This window comes from Psammomys obesus, unplaced genomic scaffold (assembly GCF_907164565.1).
Source record: "Psammomys obesus unplaced genomic scaffold, mPsaObe1.curated_primary_1811, whole genome shotgun sequence".
Classification (NCBI taxonomy): domain Eukaryota; kingdom Metazoa; phylum Chordata; class Mammalia; order Rodentia; family Muridae; genus Psammomys; species Psammomys obesus.
Genome location: NW_026590061.1, coordinates 2,070,040 through 2,090,916, shown reverse-complemented (window position 1 = coordinate 2,090,916; position 20,877 = coordinate 2,070,040). Strand labels below are relative to the sequence as shown.

At 46.3% G+C, this 20,877-nt stretch overlaps 1 protein-coding gene across 11 annotated transcripts in view; it reads left to right on the top strand.

The window, feature by feature from the left end:
• Ppfibp1 (PPFIA binding protein 1) overlaps nt 1-20,877 on the top strand; it is a 129,547-nt gene that overhangs the window by 19,779 nt on the left and 88,891 nt on the right. The window contains exon 1 of one of the 11 annotated variants that reach the window (XM_055605586.1): nt 3,958-4,207. The exons of 8 other annotated variants lie outside the window; for them this stretch is intronic. The gene's annotated coding sequence lies outside the window, so the exon portion shown is untranslated. Of the gene's footprint in view, nt 1-3,957; nt 4,228-4,610; nt 4,648-20,877 lie in introns of those variants that run through there. 2 more of the 11 variants (XM_055605589.1, XM_055605590.1) reach the window with 2 other exon arrangements.

Here is a 20,877-nt window from a genome sequence, read left to right as displayed (position 1 = left end):
AGGCCAACGCAGAAGCTCCTACCCCTCCCAGAGTGAGTCGTGTCTGCAGAAGTGAGCACAGACCTGCTTTCTTTTCTCCCGGTGAGTGAAGGGCTTGTAGCTTCTATCTACCTAATTGATCAATAGATCGGGTGTCCTGATGGTTTGGCTTTGGTACACAGCCAAAGTGATGGTATGCTGGTTTGTGCTGGTGTATTGATGTATGTGTCTGTGAGCGTGCCTCTGTGTGTGTGTGTGGCTTCCCAGGAAGCCTCCGTCAGCTCCTGGACAGCTTTTGTAATCTTTGCTTTGATCTCCATTCTGAGGATGGAGCTCTCTAACGCCAGGTGGAGGAAGATGTTTCTAACCTGTGTCCATGATGTTTGCAGTGGAAAGATAAATAGTTCATTGTTCTCTGTTCAGAAACTGAGCAGATCCAAGTTGCTATGGTGACAGGTTTTGTATAAAAACACCCACCTTTGAACCTCTTTAAGGGATGTTGGCAGTTTGATTGTTGGGATGTGAAATGGCTGACCTGCCAGCTGGTTTACTGTGTTGGCTAGAAATAAGAGAGTATAGAATTAGAAGGGAAATTTGTGCTACAGTTGTGGTGAAAAAGGCTGAAGCTGCTTCTGCGATGTTTGTGCTTCTCTAGAAGACTTGCTGGTCTTCTCCTGTGTGACCCTAGAGCCTGTGGAGCTCTTCTGTGGTCTTTTGAACATGCCTGTACCACGTGCCTACAGGCTGCCCATGTTAGACCATTTCCTCATGTACAGCCTTACTGAGGCATCTCCAGCTGTGCCTTCCCGTGTGACTCATGTCTGCAAAGGATGAAAGAAGACTTTCCTGGCAGGAAGCTCGGTGCCGAGCAGAAAAGTGACCATTGTTAGAAGAAAAATTTTTGAAAAACCAGAGTTTTTAAAAGTCCGTCAAGAAGAGCTGGACCAGAAGTGATCTGCAGGGTTGCCTACACATCTGGGAAGTAAGTCAGGACAAGAAGTGGGAAAAGGTCGAGCGAGAAGCTTGTCACTCAAGACTGGCTGCAGATGTGGGAAAGAGGCAGGGCTGGCTGGGCTTAGAAACCACTGGAAACTCTCACTCATCCCACACAGTGCCGCGCCACCCTCTTACCCCACCTTGGCCTCATTCTGCTGCAGTAGGAAGGCCTGACACCCTCCCCGGGGAGGATGCTCTTGGCTGTTTGAGGGTGGGACCAGGAAGTGTCCCACTGCACAGTTGCACAGTGTCCTCAGGAGGGAGGACGCAGTGGTCAGGGCAGGCTGGCAACCAGGCTGACATAGAAGCTTGGACCTCAGGAAAGCAGGTGATTGTAAAAGAGTCAGCTGGTCCTAGCGAGTAAGGATTTCCACTGCTGCACACTAAGAGCTAGAGTTGAATCTGTAAAAAGTGCTTTCCTTTCCTCTCAGGCCCCAGTGTATAGTCTCTGAGCCAGTGTTCAGCCACATCAAGAGCTGGGATCTTAAGGGCCACAGAAGGGGGCTGGTTAGTAACATTAGGCTTTGGCAGGTGTTTAAATCTGCAGGTCCTCACAAACGGTGTTGGGTGTACAAATATTGTCCTGTTGGAGGGTTCTTGTATTTAGCTCCTGATCTTTGAAAAACAAAACAAAACAAAACAAAAAAACCAAACAAACCACCTCAAGCAGGATTTCTGCATGCTCAAACATGTTCGCCAGATATTTCCAGGGTTAATATTTGTTTGTTTGTTTAAGATTTAATTTTGTCTTATGTGCATTGGTGTTTGACCTGCATGTGTGTCTCTGTGTGATGATGCTGGATCTCCTAGAATTGGGGCTACAGACTGTTGTGAGCTGACATGTGGGTTCTCAGAATTGAACCTGGGTCTCCAGGAAGAGCAGCCAGTTCTCTTAACTGCCGATCTGTCTGTCCAGCACAAGCTGTGTGTCTGTAAATACATGGAAATACTTATCCAATTCTTAGCATTTCCTACTTAGGCAGCACCAGATGTGTGATGCAGTCAGTCATTTGTGTGGTTATTTGTGCTTTGTTATACAACATGTATGTTAAGTTACAGTTATATCTTTCCCGACTGTAACTGTAAGAGATATGGGTGGTTTTGCCAGTTTTATGAGAATAAGTACCTTGCCTGAGACGAACCCTGAACAGAAGTTACCACTAATGGCAAAATACATTCTAGTTTGTCAGAAAGTAAAATGTGGGCTGGAGAGGTGGCGCAGGTGTTAAGGGCACTGGCTGCTCTTGCAGAGGTCTGATTTCAGCTCACAGCAACCACGTGGTGGCTCCCAACCATCTATAGTGAGAGCTGGTGGGCAGACACACGTGCAGGTAGAGCACTGTATACATAATAAATCTTTTTTTAAAAAAGGAAAGAGAAATGTAAACAGATGACTTTTTATTGAATTGTAAGCAGCAGAGCCTTGATTCTGTTCTACCCCAGCTACACCTGATTTCAGACCTTGTGGGTCCCCATGCCCCCATCACACACAAGTTTTTACTACCTCTAATTTATGAAGGCAAATTAAATCAGGCACAAATGAGTGACAACTGCATGTGGAACTGAAAAGAGGCGGTGATAGTGACAGTGGGTGTTTATTGGCTCCAGTGGCGGAGCTCTCCTTTGTTAGCTAGCGAGGAGCACTTGCGGCCTTTAGAACTGTCTGAGCTGGACCCCTAAACAGTGGACATAGGCACTCTCTCCCTGCTTTGAAAGGTGTATTTTATTTTATGTATATATGTATGTGTGTGTCTGTGTCTGGATTTATGGGCACAAGAGTACAAATGCCTCTGGAGTTCATAAGCTTCCTTGGAGCTGGAGTGAAAGGTGGTTGTTAGCCGGCTGATATGGGTGCTGGAAACAAACGGGTCCTCCGGAAAAGTAGCAAGTATCCTTTTATTTTTTTTTTTTTAGATTTATTTATTTTTATTTATTTAATATGTATTGGTGTTTTGCCTGCCTGTATGTCTATGTAAGGGTGTCAGATCCCTGGAACTGGAGTTACAGTTGTAAGCTACCATGTGTTGGGTGCTGGGAATCTTCTGGAAGAGCAGCCAGTGCTCTTAACTGCTGAGCCATCTCTCCAGGCCTGCAGTAAGCATTCTTAACTGCTGAGTCATTTCTCCAGCTCCTAGATTGGTACTTATTCTAATTTTCAAATGAGAAACAGACACACAGACTAGCGATATACTCTTAGGACAAGGTCACATAGCTAGTCCTAATATAAATTCTGTACCATGATAGTCAGGCTTATTTATAATCAAGACAGACCTGTTTTGGGCTCCAGAAGTGTGTGTTCTGGTGAGGGATGCCAAGTTCCATATGGGCACTAGACTTATGAAGGGCTTTTATGAAGGGACCCCCTAAGGGGGGTAGTGGTGCCTTAACTGAAATGGGAATGCTTGTCTCTCCATCCTAGGAAACGTGCTGCCGAAAATAGTTGCACTTGCCCTACATTACAGACCTCCCTAGTTCCAGGTCTCTCACGCTGGTTAGCATGGAGGAACTGGCTTTATTTATAATTTAGATCTTTCCATTTCCTAGAGCAATTAAGGAATTGCACAGATGTGCCCAAGAGAAGGCTTAGGAGCCTGGCTAAAGATTATCCAAGCTGAGAATCTTTGCATCTCAATTAATTTGAATAAAACTGAACTAAATGACAGAGGTGGACTGAAACTACAGATGAGCAGTTTGAGGATGATAAGACAGTGAAGGACTAGGCTGAGCCTTCCTGCTGGCCGTGAACGGTGCTGCCTGTATTACTGCTTCCCTGGGCCCACAGCGCTCTTCTGCGCCCTGGTGAATGCTGCTCTGTGCCAGGCTCTGTTGGTTCTGCCACAGCCATTTCTGGTTTACTGGCTGCCACTGCCGTCCATCAGCCTAGAGCCTGTAGGCCATTGGCTGCTGGGCTGGATAACCTGTGTACCTTCTGCTGTGACGTCCTGAGTGCTCTGTGCAGAGTTCTCTGTGCATGGGGTCACCGTGCCTCTTGACAGTGTCGGGAAAGCCACTGGAACTTGAGGAGTTCTTCAGTAACCCCTGTGTTTTGTGGTGACCCCCCAGGAGAGGTGGATCTCCTGTGAATTGGTGATAGGACCACAGGCCACTAAGAAGGGCCCTGATTACATGAAGCCTTACCCTCAGGGACGGGGCACACAACGACAGGGGCGCCGCTCTCATCACCTGAGTCTGGCCTCTCAGCACTTCTCCAAACATCTGACTGCATTTTCAGGTGACACTCTTTGTGAACGGGTATGTGGATAGAGGGGAGTAGTCTTCTGCCAATGCTGAAGTGATGCCTTCCTTCCTTCCTTCCCTCCCTCCCTCCCTCCTTCCTTTCTTTTCTGTCCCTCTAGGCCTTCCAAATTGAATCACTAAATGCTTTAGGAATTACGCATTATTTAAACCTGTTTCAGGAGTCAGTGGGTCAGCACTCGCTGAATAAACACCATCTCACGGAGCCGAGCAGGGCAGGGAAAGGCGTCCTGTGGGAGTGCCAGCACTTCCATGCAGTTGCACCTAGGAGCAAGTCCTGCTTAACAACACCTGTCTGGTTTGCCCAGGGAGTAGATGGAAGGAGAATGGCTTCAGATTGGCAGCTCACGGACTGGCAGCTCACTGACCGGCAGTCCTGTTGAGATCCCTGAGTCCGGCAAAGCATGATCGAGAAGGGTGAGGGGAGAGAGTGCAGGCGGCAAGAGTGGCCGTGTTTTAACCAGTGATGTCTTCCCTATTGTCCCCAGATCCCTTGTCCTAGTGAAATTGCTCACTGCACTGAGAGCAAGTTGCCTTCTGAAGTTTTGTAATTTTTTTGGTAGGAAGATGTGTGTTTGTGTGTATATTCACAGTTTGGGGCTCAGTCGCACTCACCATGAGGTTCTTAGCATTTTTAGTCAGTGACTGGCTGGAGGCTGTGGTTGAAGTATATCTGGGAGAGACAACTGGTGATAGTCAAAATCCAGAAAGCAGCCTGGATGCTGACCAACTTTAACAGCTACATAGTGTAAATCTGCACTTAAAAAAAAAGTCTAAAATGGGGACAACTTGGTTTGCCTAAAACTTCTCGAGGTTTGTATTTCAGCGCAAGCCAAAAGTGCAGTGTCAGTGCAAGCAGGAACTCAGCCAGCTGGGGTTAACAGGTGAATGCAGGTTAGTGTCTGATGTGCAGTCATGGCCTTTTGTGCTCCTGGCTGGAGCCTCTGTCTGCATCTGGAGGCTTTGCCCTGCTCTGTTTAAAGAGGAGTGTTGCCCACTTGGCGTGCTTTCAGCGCTAGGGTGCGGACATGATGTTGACCAGAGCCTGCAAGTGCTCCTGCAGGCGGGGTTGGAAGAGCCAGAGTTCTGGAGTCCGCAGAGGTTAAGGGGAAGCAGGGCTGTTGGTTTCCAGCACTCATCTGTGTGCTGAGCAGAAGGAGCTGATCACGTGTGATCCTGAGAACAGTCTTTACAAGAGCGTGGGGCTGCAGTGAGGCCTGAGTTCAGAAGGGTGGCAGGACTCATTCGGGTGTCTCAGAAAAGACATTGGCCACGGCTGGGTGAGCAGCATGACCCGTGTTACTGTCAGCACTCAAGAGGTGGATATGGGAGGCCGTGAGTCCAGAGCCAGTCTGTAGAACAAGACCCCAACTAAAGCAAACAGAACCAACCAGCCGACCCTCCTGGAAAATGCTTGATCTTGATCCTCGCCCTGGCCCTGGACTCCTCAATGGTGAGGGTTTATGATTCTGGAGCTGTTCTGCCCGCTGTCCTTTCAGGATGTCAGAAGAGTGGCCCACGGGCTCTTCCAAAGCTTCACACACCATAGAAAGGAGGGACTGGTGAAGAGGCCCTGTCTTACTCCTGCGGGGCTGGTGAAGAGGCCCTGTCTTACTCCTGCGGGACTGGTGAAGAGGCCCTGTCTTACTCCTGTGGGGCTGTGCAGTCTTTACTCCTCTATTTGCTTTGATTTTACTTGAGTGGATTAAATAGCAGTGATATTATATGCAAAAATACTGCTTCAGTTTTTGGGGTTTTTTTCTTTTTCTTTTTTTTTTTTTTTTTGATGTGAAAGCTGAGCCTTGCTTGGCAGATATTTTCCTTTTTGTTTTGGAGGAAACCATAAATCAGGATTGAAGGTAAAAGTTATTTTGACTCAGCTCTTCCTCTTTCTCTGCAGAGGAACAGTTTCCTGGCTCTGAGGTAGCTCCGGGGTTGCTGATCCAGAGTTCTCCTCTGTTAGCAAGCTCGACTTTCCACGACTCGAGTGTTCTTAAGAATTGGGGGAGGAAGAGCCCCACTTTACGGCATTTTTCTGCTCAGATTGGCAAGCGTATTTCTGTTTTAAAGCTACCCTTTACATGAAGTTGTAGGTGGGCTCTTATACTAGGCTACATTTTATGTGTGTGTAAATGTGTACTGACACTGACGTATGTATGAAAAGCAGGTACTTGTCAGTGTTAGGCTTAGAGTCTGGATCTTATTTGTGAAGCTTAAGTTGAATTATGAATAATGAATACAGAATATTCTGGAATTAGCAGCTGGGTTAGTGACTAAAGCTGCGTCCTGAAGACGTCTGTTGCTACTGGGATGAAGTATTTACTTGGCATAATGTAATGGTTTTGAGTAATCCTTTGTGGTTGATAGGCTAAGTTTAAGATCTGCTCAGGAAACGAAACCTTTAACACAGGCTTTTAATTTCTCACACCGTAACTGTAAATTAATTTCTAACACACATGTAAACGGCTAACAGTATTTTCTTTAGCCACTCAAAGGAGAAGCGTCCATTCTGTGTATGTTAAGGAGATGTGTCAATATTTTACAAAACAAGTACTGTTAAACTTGGTGCTTAGAGCATTGTTTCCACTCTGCCAATGATAATATTTGCTGGCACAGAATGGAAAAACTGGTTTTGCAGTATCACTAGACAGCCACTGCCACAGTAATAGCCAGAAAGGGATGAGAGACCAAATCCCAGCTGCATAGATTTTGTTTTAAAGCCTTGGTAGGTAATTAGGTTATGGAATTGAAAGTGGAAATTTTTTTTGTTTTTCTTTTTTGTTTTTCAAGAGAGGGTTTCTCCCTGTGGCCTTGGCTGTCCTGGACTCACTCTGTAGACCAGGTTGGCCTCAAACTCACAGAGATCCACCTGCCTGTCTCTCTGACTGTTGGGATCATAGGTGTGCGCTACTGGCCCAGGGCTGCAAATCCTTGGGTTTATTATTTCTTGTTCTGCGGTGCGTTGTCCTTCCTTCCTGAGGTCAGGGAGACTGATACAGCTCCGACTACTGACCCTGGGCTGGGAAGGAGAGAATGTGCTGAATGACAGAGTGACCCAACAGACCGCCTCACTTTATGCGTTAGTTTTCAAGCAAGATTTCTTAGAATGATGCAGAGTGCATACATTTGCTGGGATGAGGGAAGGACTGTGAATCAGAACTCAGTGGTGAGTATCCGCCTTATCCAACCCAATCCGTGTCCTCTTGTGGGGCTTACTGTATACCTCAGTGGCTTGGATTTTATTTCTTTAGTTTTGAAAACTGAAATTGTGTTGAGTTCTCTTCTGTGAAAATCCCTCATGACTGGCTTCATATTTATTTAGGAAAAAATGAATCTTTTCGTTGCTTCATTTATTTATTTATTTATTTATTTATTTTATTTATTTTTTTTTTTTTGAGGCAAGGTTTCTCAAAGTAGCCCTGGCTTGCTCTGTAGACAGGCTGGCTTTGAACTCAGAGATCTGCCTATCTCTGCCTCCCAAGTGCTGATATTACAGGTGTGCACCACCGTAACCCGGTGTTTGATTTATTTTTAAATTAATGAGTAAATGATAAACTTCTTTTCTCCTATAGATCTTCTTTTTTGTATGAAATTGAGAGTTTGGGGAATAACACCATAGTGATCTTAGTGTTTGCGTTGACAGAGGGAAGGGGTGATCTGAAGAGTTAACAGCAAGTCTGACAGACGCAGGGCTGGAAGATGGTATTTTTCACGGATGCTCACTGGGCAGGTCACATCTACTGTTCTAAAAGTTTGCCTTTTGCCAGGAGGTTGTGGCACACACCTGTAATCCCAGCACTCTGGAGGCAGGGGCAGGTGGATCTCTGTGAGTTCAAGGCCATACAGGGAAACCCTGTCTCAAAGAAAACAACACCAACCACAAACAACTCCGTCTGCCTTCTGTGTATTGTATGAGTGCTGCTTTTGCCTCTTAGCTAGTAGGGAAGTGGCAGCCGTGTAGGCGTCATGCGCTTCGCCTACTAAGTACTCGGCACGTTCCTGGAGAGTTTGTACTGGAAATGAGAGATTCAGACTTAATGGGCACAAACATACGATTATTGGAACATGAGCTGCCTTCTGTGATCCTGGGAGAATTCCCACTGTCCGGGAGTTCTAAGTGGAGCCTCTGACTGTCTTGAGTGTGAGCTGAGTTATTTGCATGTGTAAGCGCTTTGTTAGCATGCTCATGCTGTTCCTCACACTTTGTGATCTTCCTCAGATCTGTGCTTTTCTGAAAGTGTTTGGTTCTCAGAAAGTGCTATTTTAAAATAAGGCTGGTCAGACCATATGCGCAGAAATGGATAGAGCTACTCTTCTCTCCTCTTCCCAGGGGACAACAATATAGGAAGTTGGTTTACGTGTGTGTGAACACTTATGTGTGTGAGGCTGGAGATTGATGGATGTGTTCCTCAATCACTCTCCACTTTTTTTTTATATATACAGGGTCTCTTACTGAACCTGGGGCTCATCATTTTGGCAAGCCCCAGGGTTCCTCATTTGCCCCTTTCTGGGTCTGAGATTACAGGTTCACGCTGCTGTCCTGGATTTATGTAGGTGCAGTGGATCTGATCCTTATGATGATACAGTAAACACTGCAGAGCAATCTCTTCAGCTCTACTTATAATGTTTTTTAACTATTACCAAATATGTACAAAAAGATCATCGATGGCAAATTCTGATAATTATAACAGCTTAATTTCTTGATTAAACAAACACACCTCTTAGCTGAGATTTTCTCCTGTTTCCTGAGGCCTGAGGGGTGTGCTGGCCTAGGAGGGAGAAGTGAACGGAGTAACACGGGCAGAGCCCTCTGCTGTCTTACAGCTGGACTGTAGGGATACCTGTGGTATTAGAAAGCCTAATTATAGGTATGCCTCATGGTGTAATTATATGCTTCTCCTTCCAGACATGAAAATTAAATAGTGAAGTTTCTATACACATACATAGCATCAGTGTGAAGAAACCTGCTATTTCCCAACATGAAAAATAAGTGTAAGTGGGCCAAGTTGACGTTCTCCAGCAAGGGCACATAGACTAGGAGATGGTAAAGTTATTTATCCTTCTTCCTCAAAACCCCAAACACTGTAATTGTCCTTTCAAACAGAGCATCAGATGCCCACGGCCAAGGCTCCTGTAGTGACAGGACAGCCTGTGCAGGGCTTTCCCTTCGTGCAGAGGTCAGGTTCTGCACACGGGCCCACTGCACTTCTCTGTGCCGGAACCCCATCACTGACCTGTGTACCTTTTACACAGAAAATGAGTAAGTCTGGGTGGGTGGAGCTGTTTACAAGTAATCCTGACAGCACAAAGCGAGAATTCCTGGTAATTTTGGCACATTGAGGAAAGAGCTTTACCTTCACCGTTAAGTTTCAGTGGCAAGACCTGTGGGAAAGGCTAACAAGCAGGGCAGGTGTGTTGGTGTGCAGCTGGTGATGTGCTTGCTTCATGCACTGACCCCGTAGAGATAGGGAAGGGAAGAGAGGAGTCTGGGGGGAGCACCCACATTTCTCTAGGAATGGCAGAGGGCTCTTAGAGAAAACAAAGTGTGAGGTATCATTCTAGACTTGCTCCTTCTGCCTGCCTTATAGCCTTTTCTTCTTTTTAAAAACAGATTTCACCGTTCTTTGTTGTATCCTCCCCATTCCCCAGTCCACTTCCTCCGCCCACTGTATCCCTGCTCCCTGTCATTTGGCATCTGCTTTTAGACCTGTGCAGTTGGGCTGATGCTGCCTGTTGGAGCCGGCTGGTCTTGTCGGCTTCATCATGCGCTGGAGCCACAGTTGCTGTGACTTCATGTTAGCAGCGCACAGTGCTCTTCAATCTTCCACTGTATCCCTGAGCCTTGACTGGTGATACACAGGTCCCAGTTGAGTGCTCGTGCCTCCCGGCAGGAAGCTTCATGGATTCTCCCTAACGTTTATCTCAGCCTTACCTTTGCTCTGCTTTCTGAGTAAAAGTCATCAGGGAATTTAAAAAGAAAAAAATGCATATATATAAATATAAATATAAATATATATATATATAATTATGAATTCTTGGAGAATTTCATATATGTACATAGTATACTTTGATAATATTAACCCCTTACTCCTCCTAACTCCTCCTAGATTTCCTCCCCCAGCTCTGCCTCCCAGCTTTGTTTTTTTAAAGATTTTATTTTAATTTAACTTGTATATGTGTTTGTGTCTTTGTGAGTGCATGCTACATGCGTGTGGGTGCCTGTGGAGGCCAGAGGCATTGGGTTCCCCTGGAGCCAGAGTTGCAGGTGCTTTTGAGCCTCCTGGTAAGGTGCTAGGGGGTAGGAGTCAAGTTCCGGTCGCCTGGAAGAGCGGCGTGCTCTCAGGAGCTCAGCCCTCTCCAGTCCTCCTCCTTTCTTTTTAACCCCTGAGTTCAGCATGTGCTGCCCATCTGCTCAGGTGTGGAGTGTGAGGGCTTTGCTAGGGGCCACACTCTTAGAGAAGCTGACTCCCAGAAGCCATCAGCCGTCAATAGCTCGTCAGCCAGGGCATCCGGATTCCCTTGCTGGGATGTGGACTGGCTGGATCTTGTGCAGCTGCTGGGATGTTTTGTCATGTCCAGAAGGTGCTGTTTCTATAGTCTTTCCGGATTTCTGGCTCTTAAAACCTTTCTTACCCCTTTAAAAATGGTTCCAGTGTCTTAGGAGTAGGGAAATGGTGTCATAGTCTCTGGAAGGACAGTTGGAAACTCTGAACAGGTGGTTGGTCTAAGGCTAAGGTTGGTCTAAGGTTGGTGTGAGAATTGGGCATGGTGATGCATCTTTGGAATTCAGGGCTCCGGACACGTGCCATCTCCTTGGACATGAGGCAGGGCGTGCTGCCATTTCTTGTTTCCCTGACTTTTCCAGCGGGTGTTCCCAGAGGAGACTCCCTTGTTAAAACACTTGGCATGGGATGTCTTTCACATTTCAGTTATTCAGATTTTTGGAATATTTGTGTAGATTTTTGGACTGAGCATCAAGAGTGCACAAACTTTCAGAGTATTTTAGATTTGGGCTCAGCTGTTCAATTTATACCACAGTTTTTAGTACTGAAAAAAAAATCTCTTGTTACCTTACATGTCCTAGATTGTTAAAAAGATTGCTTTACTTTCACTAAAAAACTCCACAATTTGGAGGTTTTCTTGTCTTAATGAAGTACATTTTAAAAATTGTGTGTGTGTGTGTGTGTGTGTGTGTGTGAGTGAGAGAGAGAGAGTGTGTTTGTGCATGGGTGCATCACGGTACATGTATGAAGAAGGTCAGACGATATCTTGAAGGCGTTGGTACTCTCCTGTGGGTTCCTGGGATTGCACTCAGATCATTAGCGTGGTTTCAAACACCTTTACCCACTGAGCCTTCTCTAAAGTCCCCACGCTCATTTTAAAGATAAGAAAACGGCTTCTGAGTCCGTTTTCATTATGAGAGGAAGTAGCGGATCCTGGGCCTCGAGTCTGCCATCTCAGTGTGTGGGGGTGAAGCACTCATTCCTGTCCTGACGCTCATGGCCGTCAGAACACCTGTTGGTGGAGTTCTGCAGAAGTCTGTTTAATTTGTGATTTCGGGTATGTGCTTTAAAGGCATTAGCGGGCTTGTGGGATATGTAGAGCTCAGAGTTCGGACCCAGGGGAGCCAGCTGTAAGCCGCTTCCTTCCGGTTCTCCAGGGCCATGTAAGCCTGGGGTGCTGTGCTTTGTAAGCATGGGCTTCTCTTCTCAGCTGGAGGGGCACACAGCATTCTGCGTGTGAGAAGGCCAGTATACTTTCTGCCTGAGAGTAAACCAATAGGGCAGCTTAAAGACAGTCTTCTTACCGTAAGCATTTGCCTTGGGGCTCAGAGGTGTGGCACAGTGGTGTGGCACACTTTCATGTGCAAGGCCAGGGGCTTCATCCCTGGCCTTAAAGCAGACAGAACGGAACACACCCATCCGGTTCATTTCACAAGTACAGGGCTTTGAATTTATTTCAGCACGCTTTACCAAGTCTCATCTTGTTTTCACTTTATTTTCTAAATGAGGAAAGAAGTCGGTGTAGTTGATTTCTAGAGACTGAATATTGGTGAGGGAATGAGGCTAATTTGCATGGTTAGCTTTTCCCTTTTGTGCTTTCCTTCAGAGGCTCCACTTTATCCTCCCCTAGCCTTGATGTGTCTGTCATCCAGTAGTTTGCACAGCTATGGTTTTCAACTTGCTGCCAGAAAACCTGCAGAGGGAGTCTTCCTACTTTCCAGTCCCCTTCCTTTTTTGTCTTTGCCCTCCTCTTTGCATTTTCTCTGCCTTCTCCCAGGCCACCAGCCCTGTCAACCTCTTTTCTAGGTGTTGGTAATGGCCAGTGTCCTCACAGAGGTCCTGCCTGGCACCCTGGATGCTTTTGTCTGGTTTAATGTCATGGCTGCCCTGTTCCTCTGCTTCTAGATCGTGGCTTCTGCTAGGCGGAGTGACAGTTGCTGTCTCTCCTTGGCAGAGGGACAGACATCTCTTGACTTCCTACCTACTTTCTTGAAGCTGTTAGGATTTCCTCCCCATAATTTTTAAGTCTCTTTCTGCAGTCCCCACTTAGTCTCTAAGGACAATGTAATTTCCTTTTATTGAAAAGATCCAGGCCAGGGGTCACAGATTCAAATGCCAGCAGGAGACATTGAGATTACTAAATCAAACGAGGCAGGGGCTATAAGTGTGGTGTGTGTGTGTGTGTGTGTGTGTGTGTGTGTGTGACCTTTGCCCCATGGGAGCTTGGGCCTAGTGTTATTCCCTCTTCTTTTTTCACTAAAAAACTCAAATGTCTGCTTTTCTGTGTGAAGTCTGATCATGTTGAAATCATAGTAGTTATGATTATATAACTGAACAGGCAGATAGTCACCTAAATGCCAGACCTTCACTTTCCTTTGCCACCTCAGCCTCTTTCCCTCATTTGTCACCTTTCTTTGTCTTCAAGGTGTTCTGTGTTTTCTGTCCCATCAATTCTTTGTTGATGACTTTTTCTTTTCTCTGCAAAAACACTTAAGCTGTCCCCTTTACTCCGTACTTTCTCGATGCTCTCTGTGCTTGTGCTGTTGGTCCTGGTGGCCCATCTCAACTTTTGGAATGCGAATCTTTTCGTCACCTCTTCCCCAGCCCAATCCTTTGTCTTCATCCTCAGGAGGACCCCATCTTGTCTCCATCATGGCCAATTGAATTTTGAAGTGCTTTGCACTGGTTTGGTTGGTTGGTTGACTGAGACAAGGTCTCAGACAGCCAGTCAGGCTCTCAGTACCTATGTAGTCAAGGCTTCCTTTGAACTCCTGATCCTTCTGCCTCTGACTCCGAAGCGCTGTGATTACAGGCGGTCACCACCATTCTCGGCTGTTGCCTTTACTTCTTTACATTTTTTGCACATATTAATTGTGTAAACAAACCAGTATGTTTCATTGTGCATTTCCGTAGACATGTAGAACATACTTTTACTGTACGTCTCTGTCTCCTCTCTTAATTCCACGTCCTGTCTTTTCCTTATTCCTTTACATCCCCAGGATCTCCCCACTCCTTCATGCTTCTTCTGAGTTGAGCTCTTACTTTCATGACTTACTTTCATGTCTTGAGCTTCTGAGACTTTGCCAGCTTGAACTTTCACCTTTGAACATAACTTTTCCACCTGTTTTTCCTTGTTCCCATCACTGTATCCCAAGTATGGTATCAGCACTGTTTGCTGTACTTTTGCTATCGGTGCCTCTGGCTCAGCTCCATCTCTTGGAATGGGGCTCCCTTCATCTCCTTCATGCCTACCCAGCTCCTCACGGCCCTTCCACAATTTCAGTGACGTTTTCCTTCTAAAACGTAGATACTGCCATCTCTATCTTCCTTTGAAGGCCTTCACTTTCAAATTAGCTTATAGGTGGTTTCTTCTTGTCTTCTCTACTTCCTCATGTATCCATATTACCTGTGGAAAGTGCAGCTCTGGCCAGGCTATTCCTTGGCCTAGAAAATCCCAGAGAGCTGTGTAGCGCTTTTTTTTCCCCCAATGATACTTTATTTGGGTTCTTTATCTCTTTCCGTCTTCCAACCCTTCTTCTACCCTAATCCCTTCCAACACCCCAACACAAGATAGGAGAGACAGAAGATTAGTGGGGAGAGGGGCATTGAGATCTTTTTAGATGACTTCCTGCTAATTAGGGGCATTGAGTTCCTTGGGGCAAGTTCAATCTTTGTCTCGTCACAGTATCTCCAACTTCTTCTTGTTCTTTCTCTCGACCACTTAACAAAAATGGCAACACCACCAGCAGGATCAGGAACCAGCAGGAGGGACAGCTGTGCCTCCTCCGTTGGGGTTCTGGTGGTTTTAATCTTCTCTAGAGTTCCCAGAATTAAACTATCTTAGCTGGCAGAATCACGCCCTTGCCAGAGCACGCATGAGGCAAATAGTCAGCTGCTGTGGACAGTCTGAGGCAGCCTGTCCCACACGTGGGATTAAAACAAAAACATGTTTGCATAACAGAACTAGGTTTTTGGAGACAGCGGGACCCTCACCACAGGGTGAGTTAGCAAAATTGCTTGCAGTGCTGTAAGTGTCTCTCTAGACTCTTCTCCCACGTCCCTCCAGACAAGCTGTGCTCCAGCCCGCTGGAACCATGGCTCTTCCATTTGGTATGGTGCTTCTGTTGTTTTCCATGGCTGTTTTTTTTCTCGTTTCTTCCAGCCCTCTCTTAGCTACATGGAATTCTACATTGTTTACACAGCTTTCTAACCAGCAGTTCTCATCTGTGGAGTTGACATCATTGAGGGTCGCGTATCAGATCTCCTGCATCTCGGACATTTACATTACAGTTCATGACAGTGGCAGAAATACAGTTTTGCGGGAGCAGTGAAATAATTTTATGGTTGGGGTCACACCAGGACCTGTGTTAAAGGGTCAGTGTTAGGAAGTCGACAGCCACTGCTCTGACACAGCCTGCCTTCTGTAGTTGGCCCTATAACTCTAGTTAGTTGTGAGCTACTATTCCATTCTTGCTTTCTTAGCTTTTCTTCTGTGCATTTTTAATGACACCTGACCTTCTATTGCATAAGTTTACTTTGCAGAACATTAAGAAACCTCTAAATCTCTGTCTTAGAGAGGTAGGTTCTGTGCTCTTTTTATTTTATTCCCAGTGGAGACTGTAATGATGTGCTAAGGACTGAATACAAGTTTTAATTGAAAATTCTAACAGTTAAGACATAAGACCATTGAATTTTTTTCTCTTTCCAAGTCAGCATATTAGAATTCATGAATTGTTTTTTTCCCCCTGAATGCCATACTTGGCACATGACAAGCACTTGGTCAAAGAAAAAACTTCTTTGTCCATGACTTGAATGCTTCTTATATATTGAAGATCAGTTCCATGACTGTGTTCAAGGACAGCTGTTTGCAGACTGTGGAAGACATATTATCCTATAGCAGGGCCGTGCCATGCTGGACAGGAAATGGATCTAGTAGTGTACAAAACATTAATGGCTTCAGCTTTTAATATTTTTAGCTTTGCCTTTTCTTTCAGTTGATAACAATTTTAGTGAGACTCTAATTGTGTGTGCTTCCTTGTTTTAGAATTGTTTTTCCTTTATCTTTTTCCATTTTCATGCATGTTTGTGTGTGTGAGCATGTTTGCATTATGGTGTGTATGCTTGCATGTGTGCATGGGCACACATACGTGTGTGCTTGTGTGTGTGTGCGTGCGTGTGTGTGTGTGCGTGCACGCCCGCACATGTGCATACGTGAGGGGCCTGAAGTTGATATCAGGAATCATTGTCCATCTTACTCGCTGAGGCAGGCGCTCTCAGGCACACCCAGAGCTCACTCGTGTTTCTGCCTACCTTAGAGAGCTGCTTCTGTGGACCTGGTTCTGCCTTGCCAGGCAAGAGTTACAAGCAGCCACTACTTGCTTCTGCCCCTCATGGTGTGTTGAGCCATCTCCCCGGTCCTATTTCACGTGATAATACAGTAATCCTGAACATTTTAGTTTATTTATGTACTTATTTTTGAAGTTGTTCAGCACTGAGGAGGTTAATTTATGTTGTTTTCTTGCTATTCTCATGTATGTGTGCATGATACGTGTGTGCACACGTGTGGCAGTCAGAGCATGCCTTTGTGAAATCAGCTTCTTCTGGTCACGTGGTTCTGCTGTGTGGAGTCAGCTTGGTTGAAGACAGTGACTTCGGCTCACTTGCTCTTGCCCCTGACCACACATAATAGGCGGCCGGAGAGAGCAAAGGAGGGGGCACTCTGTGGAAAGGTGGGGTGTGTGTGTGTCCTAGGTGGAGGACATAGATCACAAGGAGTGTGTCCTGTGCACGGCACCTCCCCAAGGGCTCCTTCCTGGCCACCATCCCTCACCATGGACTGACACCTGACACTGTGAGACAAGAAGAGGTGCCTGACAATGCCACACCGTTCATGTCATGAACTCTTGGGAATTCCTCAGGGCCTGTCCTACCTCCTATCCTGACAGGGGGATCTCAGGTGAGGCCTTTGGCTTACACTGTAATCTTAGCACTCAGGAGGCTGAGGGGGAAGGATCAGACTTCAAGACCAGTTACAGTAAATAGTGAGTTTGAGGCTAGCCTGGCCCACAGGAGCCCTTTTGTTCAAAAACAAAACAAAAAACCCAGATTAATGGACAGATTAGACATAGAGATGATTTCCATCTTTTCATAAAAATAACGTCATTGTGAAGACTCTTTGCACCTATCTGAATCATTTGTCCAGCTTTAAGCTTAATGTGGAACTAGTGAAGGCTATTACGTATTTAAGACTTTTAGAATCCATTGCCCGTTCTCAATCTGCCCTACTGGACAAGCATGTAAAAATTTGTCCTCTTCTAAAATGGAGAGAGAGAGAGCGACAACATGAAAATTTCTTAAAGACTGGGAGAATGCGAGAAAGCTTTGGGGTTGACCTTGGCTGGTATGGTTTTAAAAAGTGGGCTAGCCTTTTTCTTGTGGCAAAGCCTTTCATGTTAGGGGTGGCTTGTAACTCACCCCCATTTTGTTATCTCCCTCATGAGTGACTGGTAGGTGTCTTGTGGGTAGGAAATGTTTTCTCTCGTATCCTCCTTAGAACTGTGATGGAGTCTCCTGAGGCTGCAGAGTTTACCTGCTGTTGTGTGTCTCTGTCTTCCGTGGAAGCGGAATGTAAAGAGAGGACAGCTGTCGGCCAGCAGCGATCCCGTCCTGGGCTGCCCCCTCCAGCTCTGTGGTGGCCTCACTGGGGCCCGGCTGCTGCTGTGTGGAGCTCTGCCGACATGCTGACGTGTTATGTGGCAGAGATGGCACTGCCGTCTCCAGTGCCTTTAGCCATGTACATTGAGGCGTGCTGAGGGGACCGAGCGCGTTCACTCGGGCTTCGTAAGATGCCCTTGCAGAAGGGTGTGCTAGGGTTTGGTGGAAGAGCTGGCTTCTGCAGAATCCTGGCTGTAGTGGCGCTGTGTCTGGCGTGGCAGGATCATGTCTTCCTTGTTTCAGTGGGGACCGAGTGTATTTCACTGTGCTTGTGGGACATTTTCTCTCTGAGCGTGTGATGACTGTCAGCCGCGTGTCTGTACCTCCCTCCCTCCATCTGTGCTGGCAGTGCGGCATCTCTAATGTTCGAAGTGCACAGTCCAAGACAGTGTCTTAGCTTGCGAATCACTGTTACCGCACTGTCAGGAAGTTTGCGTCGTCTGTTATGATTCACATTACATGAGGTAACGTGCTTTGTTACATGAAGTTTATGCATAGTCTTATGCGTGTGCCACAGACGTGGATAGACTGAGAATCTGAGCCGTGATCACCTCATGTGACTGTGCCACATAGCCATACGTGTGTGCGTTGCGTATGGCTTTGTGGTAGACTGTCATCACCAGGTCAGGCAGAACTTTCAGAGGGCAGCAGTGCTTCCGTTCCCAAGCTGCTTAGGAGCTTTGAATTAGATGCTTTCTTGGGGTTAGGGAGAGACTTTTCAGTATTGGCAAATAAAACAAGCCATTATTAACCACCCCAAATATGAATCCGAAGCAGCATTTGGATGTGAAAACATGTGCGTTCTTTGTGATGTCCTCAGGGCAGAGGCTGTTTATTTATTTGAGAAAGGGTCTCTCTGTGCAGCCCTGGCTGTCCTGGAATTCACTGTGTAGACCAGGCTGGCCTCGAACTCACAGAGATCTGCCTGCCCCTGCCTCCCACAGCCTGGATTAGCGGTGGGCTCCGCCATGCCCAGTGTCATTCTCTGCTGTTAAAGCTCAGTGATTGTGGCGAACCTGTACACGCGCTTTCCAAGCTGGAGGAAGAGTCCAGGCTCTTTGTCCAGCTTCAGGCTTGAAAACGTGCTACAGAGTATGAGCATTTGGTCCCCCTCTCTTCAGTGTTGCGATTTTCAGGTTTTATTTGTTTATATGTGTGGTTGTTTGTGTTCCCTGCATGTGTGTGCACCACAGCAGTGTAGTATTCACTGAGGCCAGAAGAAGGTGTCAGATCCCTGGGGCTGGCTTTACAGATAGTTGCAAGCTGGCATGAAGGTGCTGAGAACTGAACCCAGCTGCTCTGGAAGGACAGCTAGTCCTCCTAACTGCTGAGCCAGCTCTCCGGCTCCAGGGTTTTTGTTTTTTGAAGCAAAGGACCATGACTTTCTTGTACTGCTCAACTTGATCTTCAGTTTCCCTGCTAGCGTTGGCTTTCTGCCTGTCCTACAGAGAAATAGTTTTTAAGTCTGCTCTTCAGCAGAAAGCACAGCCGTGCTGGATACAGAGCTGTTAGTGGCTGCTTGGGAGGGCCCCGTGTAACTATTCACACAGCCCGTTGCTCCTCTCACTGTGAGAAGCAGACCAGCTCTGTCTACACGGTGAGAGGAGCTTCTCAAAACCAACCTGTTTCCAGTACAGAAGGGCACTGGTCACATGAGGTGACACACTTCCTCCAGAGATCCCAGAGAAGGCCGGAAGTACGGGGGTGACTCAGGAAGGGGCTTCTTCCTGTGCATGGAGGGGTGTTAGTGACCCCATCAACCTTCTTTCTAGGCCACAAGGAGCCGCTTTGTCTCTGTCACTGTGTGTTCACCTCCCCAAGTGGAAGCTTCATGGGAACAATGTGACCAGGTGTTACACGTCTGGAAACCGTAGTGTCTCTCTGGTAGATGTCATGCTGAAGAGCCTAAGCCTCCTGCAGAGTGCCAAGATCCATGTTGGCCAGTTTTGCAATTCTTTGATTTCTTAGACAGTTAATGTGGTGGCTTTTATGCTTCTGATACCCTAAGCTTAGGTCTGACCACAGCACCACGAAGAACGGAAGCCTGTGGGGAAGGCCAGTTCACACTGCTTTCCGCGCCCGGCTCAGAGGGGCACTTTACTGTTCTGACACAGCACTTACAACTAATAAGCCTTTGCGATTTGGCCGTGCTTTGTGTGGCCTGCTGACACTGGGTTACTGCCGAGACAGCACAGAGAGCGTGAGCTATGCAGCCCGGTTACCTGGGCTCTGGTCCTGATCTCACTAAGTAACCTTGGGCAGTACACTTAATCCCTCTGCCTCAGTTCTTTGTTTAATTTGTTTGAGGCTTTTGCCTGAATTTTAAAGTAACTAATTTTTTGTGTATTTACTAAAGATAAAGCTCTCGGTCTCTAGTATCTATTTTTCCAGCAAACATTAGTAACTAGTGTATCATAAGTGATGTAAATAAAGCAGCCAAAGGTTGGGTTAGATAGCAGGCAGTGTCAGTGAACTGGGATTGATTTTTTTTTTTTTTTTCTTATTCCAGGAGGGTCACTGAAGCAGCTCTAGAGTACAGAGGAACAATTTTTTTCTTAAAGGGCCTAAACAGCTTATACTTGCCACCAACTTAACGTCCCTGTTAAGTTAGTCAGATTCTGGCCTTGCATTTTACAAGCAGCAGCTATGGACGGTATGTAGACACGTGGCCATAGCTGCATTCCAAGCAAAATTTTACTTACTAAAATACGTGGCTGTGCTGGTTATGTGGAGACCTCTGCCCAGGGCACTTGAGTCATGTCTGGTGCCCCACACCTGGAGCCGGGAGTGTTGAGAAGATGCCAGCTCCACGCCCTCATCACCACATAACCGTCTCGGGTCACACCAGAACAGCAGAGGGTCTTGGCCTAACAGTCACCAGTGTGTCCTTTTAAAGGGTGACATAGAAGCCACTTACTCAAGGGCTTGGAGCATATTCTTGAGATGCGAGCCTGAGGTTGTGGAAAGGATCAGGGTTTGTTTTATTTGGTGGATACAAATAGAGACTGTTTAACTCTATAATCCACATAGAAAAGGTTTGTGAGCCAACTGAAAGCTATTTGTAATTGTGCCTGTTGGCACACTGAGGGCTTTCTTCTAGGCATGTTATTTATATGGTTTTGGACCTTTTCTTTCTTATTTTTCAGTTTAATAATGAGCTCTTGTTTTAAAATTAGACGTGCCAGTGGACCTTTCTCTGAGTGCTGACTGAGTTTGTATTTATAGTCTAGGTCTGTTTCTGAGGAAGTGACTAACGTCGCTTGCATTCCATTAAGACTGAATAACAAAGACCATCTTTGAGTCCTGGAAACCGGGCCTATGATGAAAACTCAGAAAGCTGATGGTTAGTGTTTATCAGTGCTTTTATGTATTCAGGACTGCTTGGGCCAGATAATCAGAGCTTTGTGCTGAGGGCCAGGTTGGATACTGA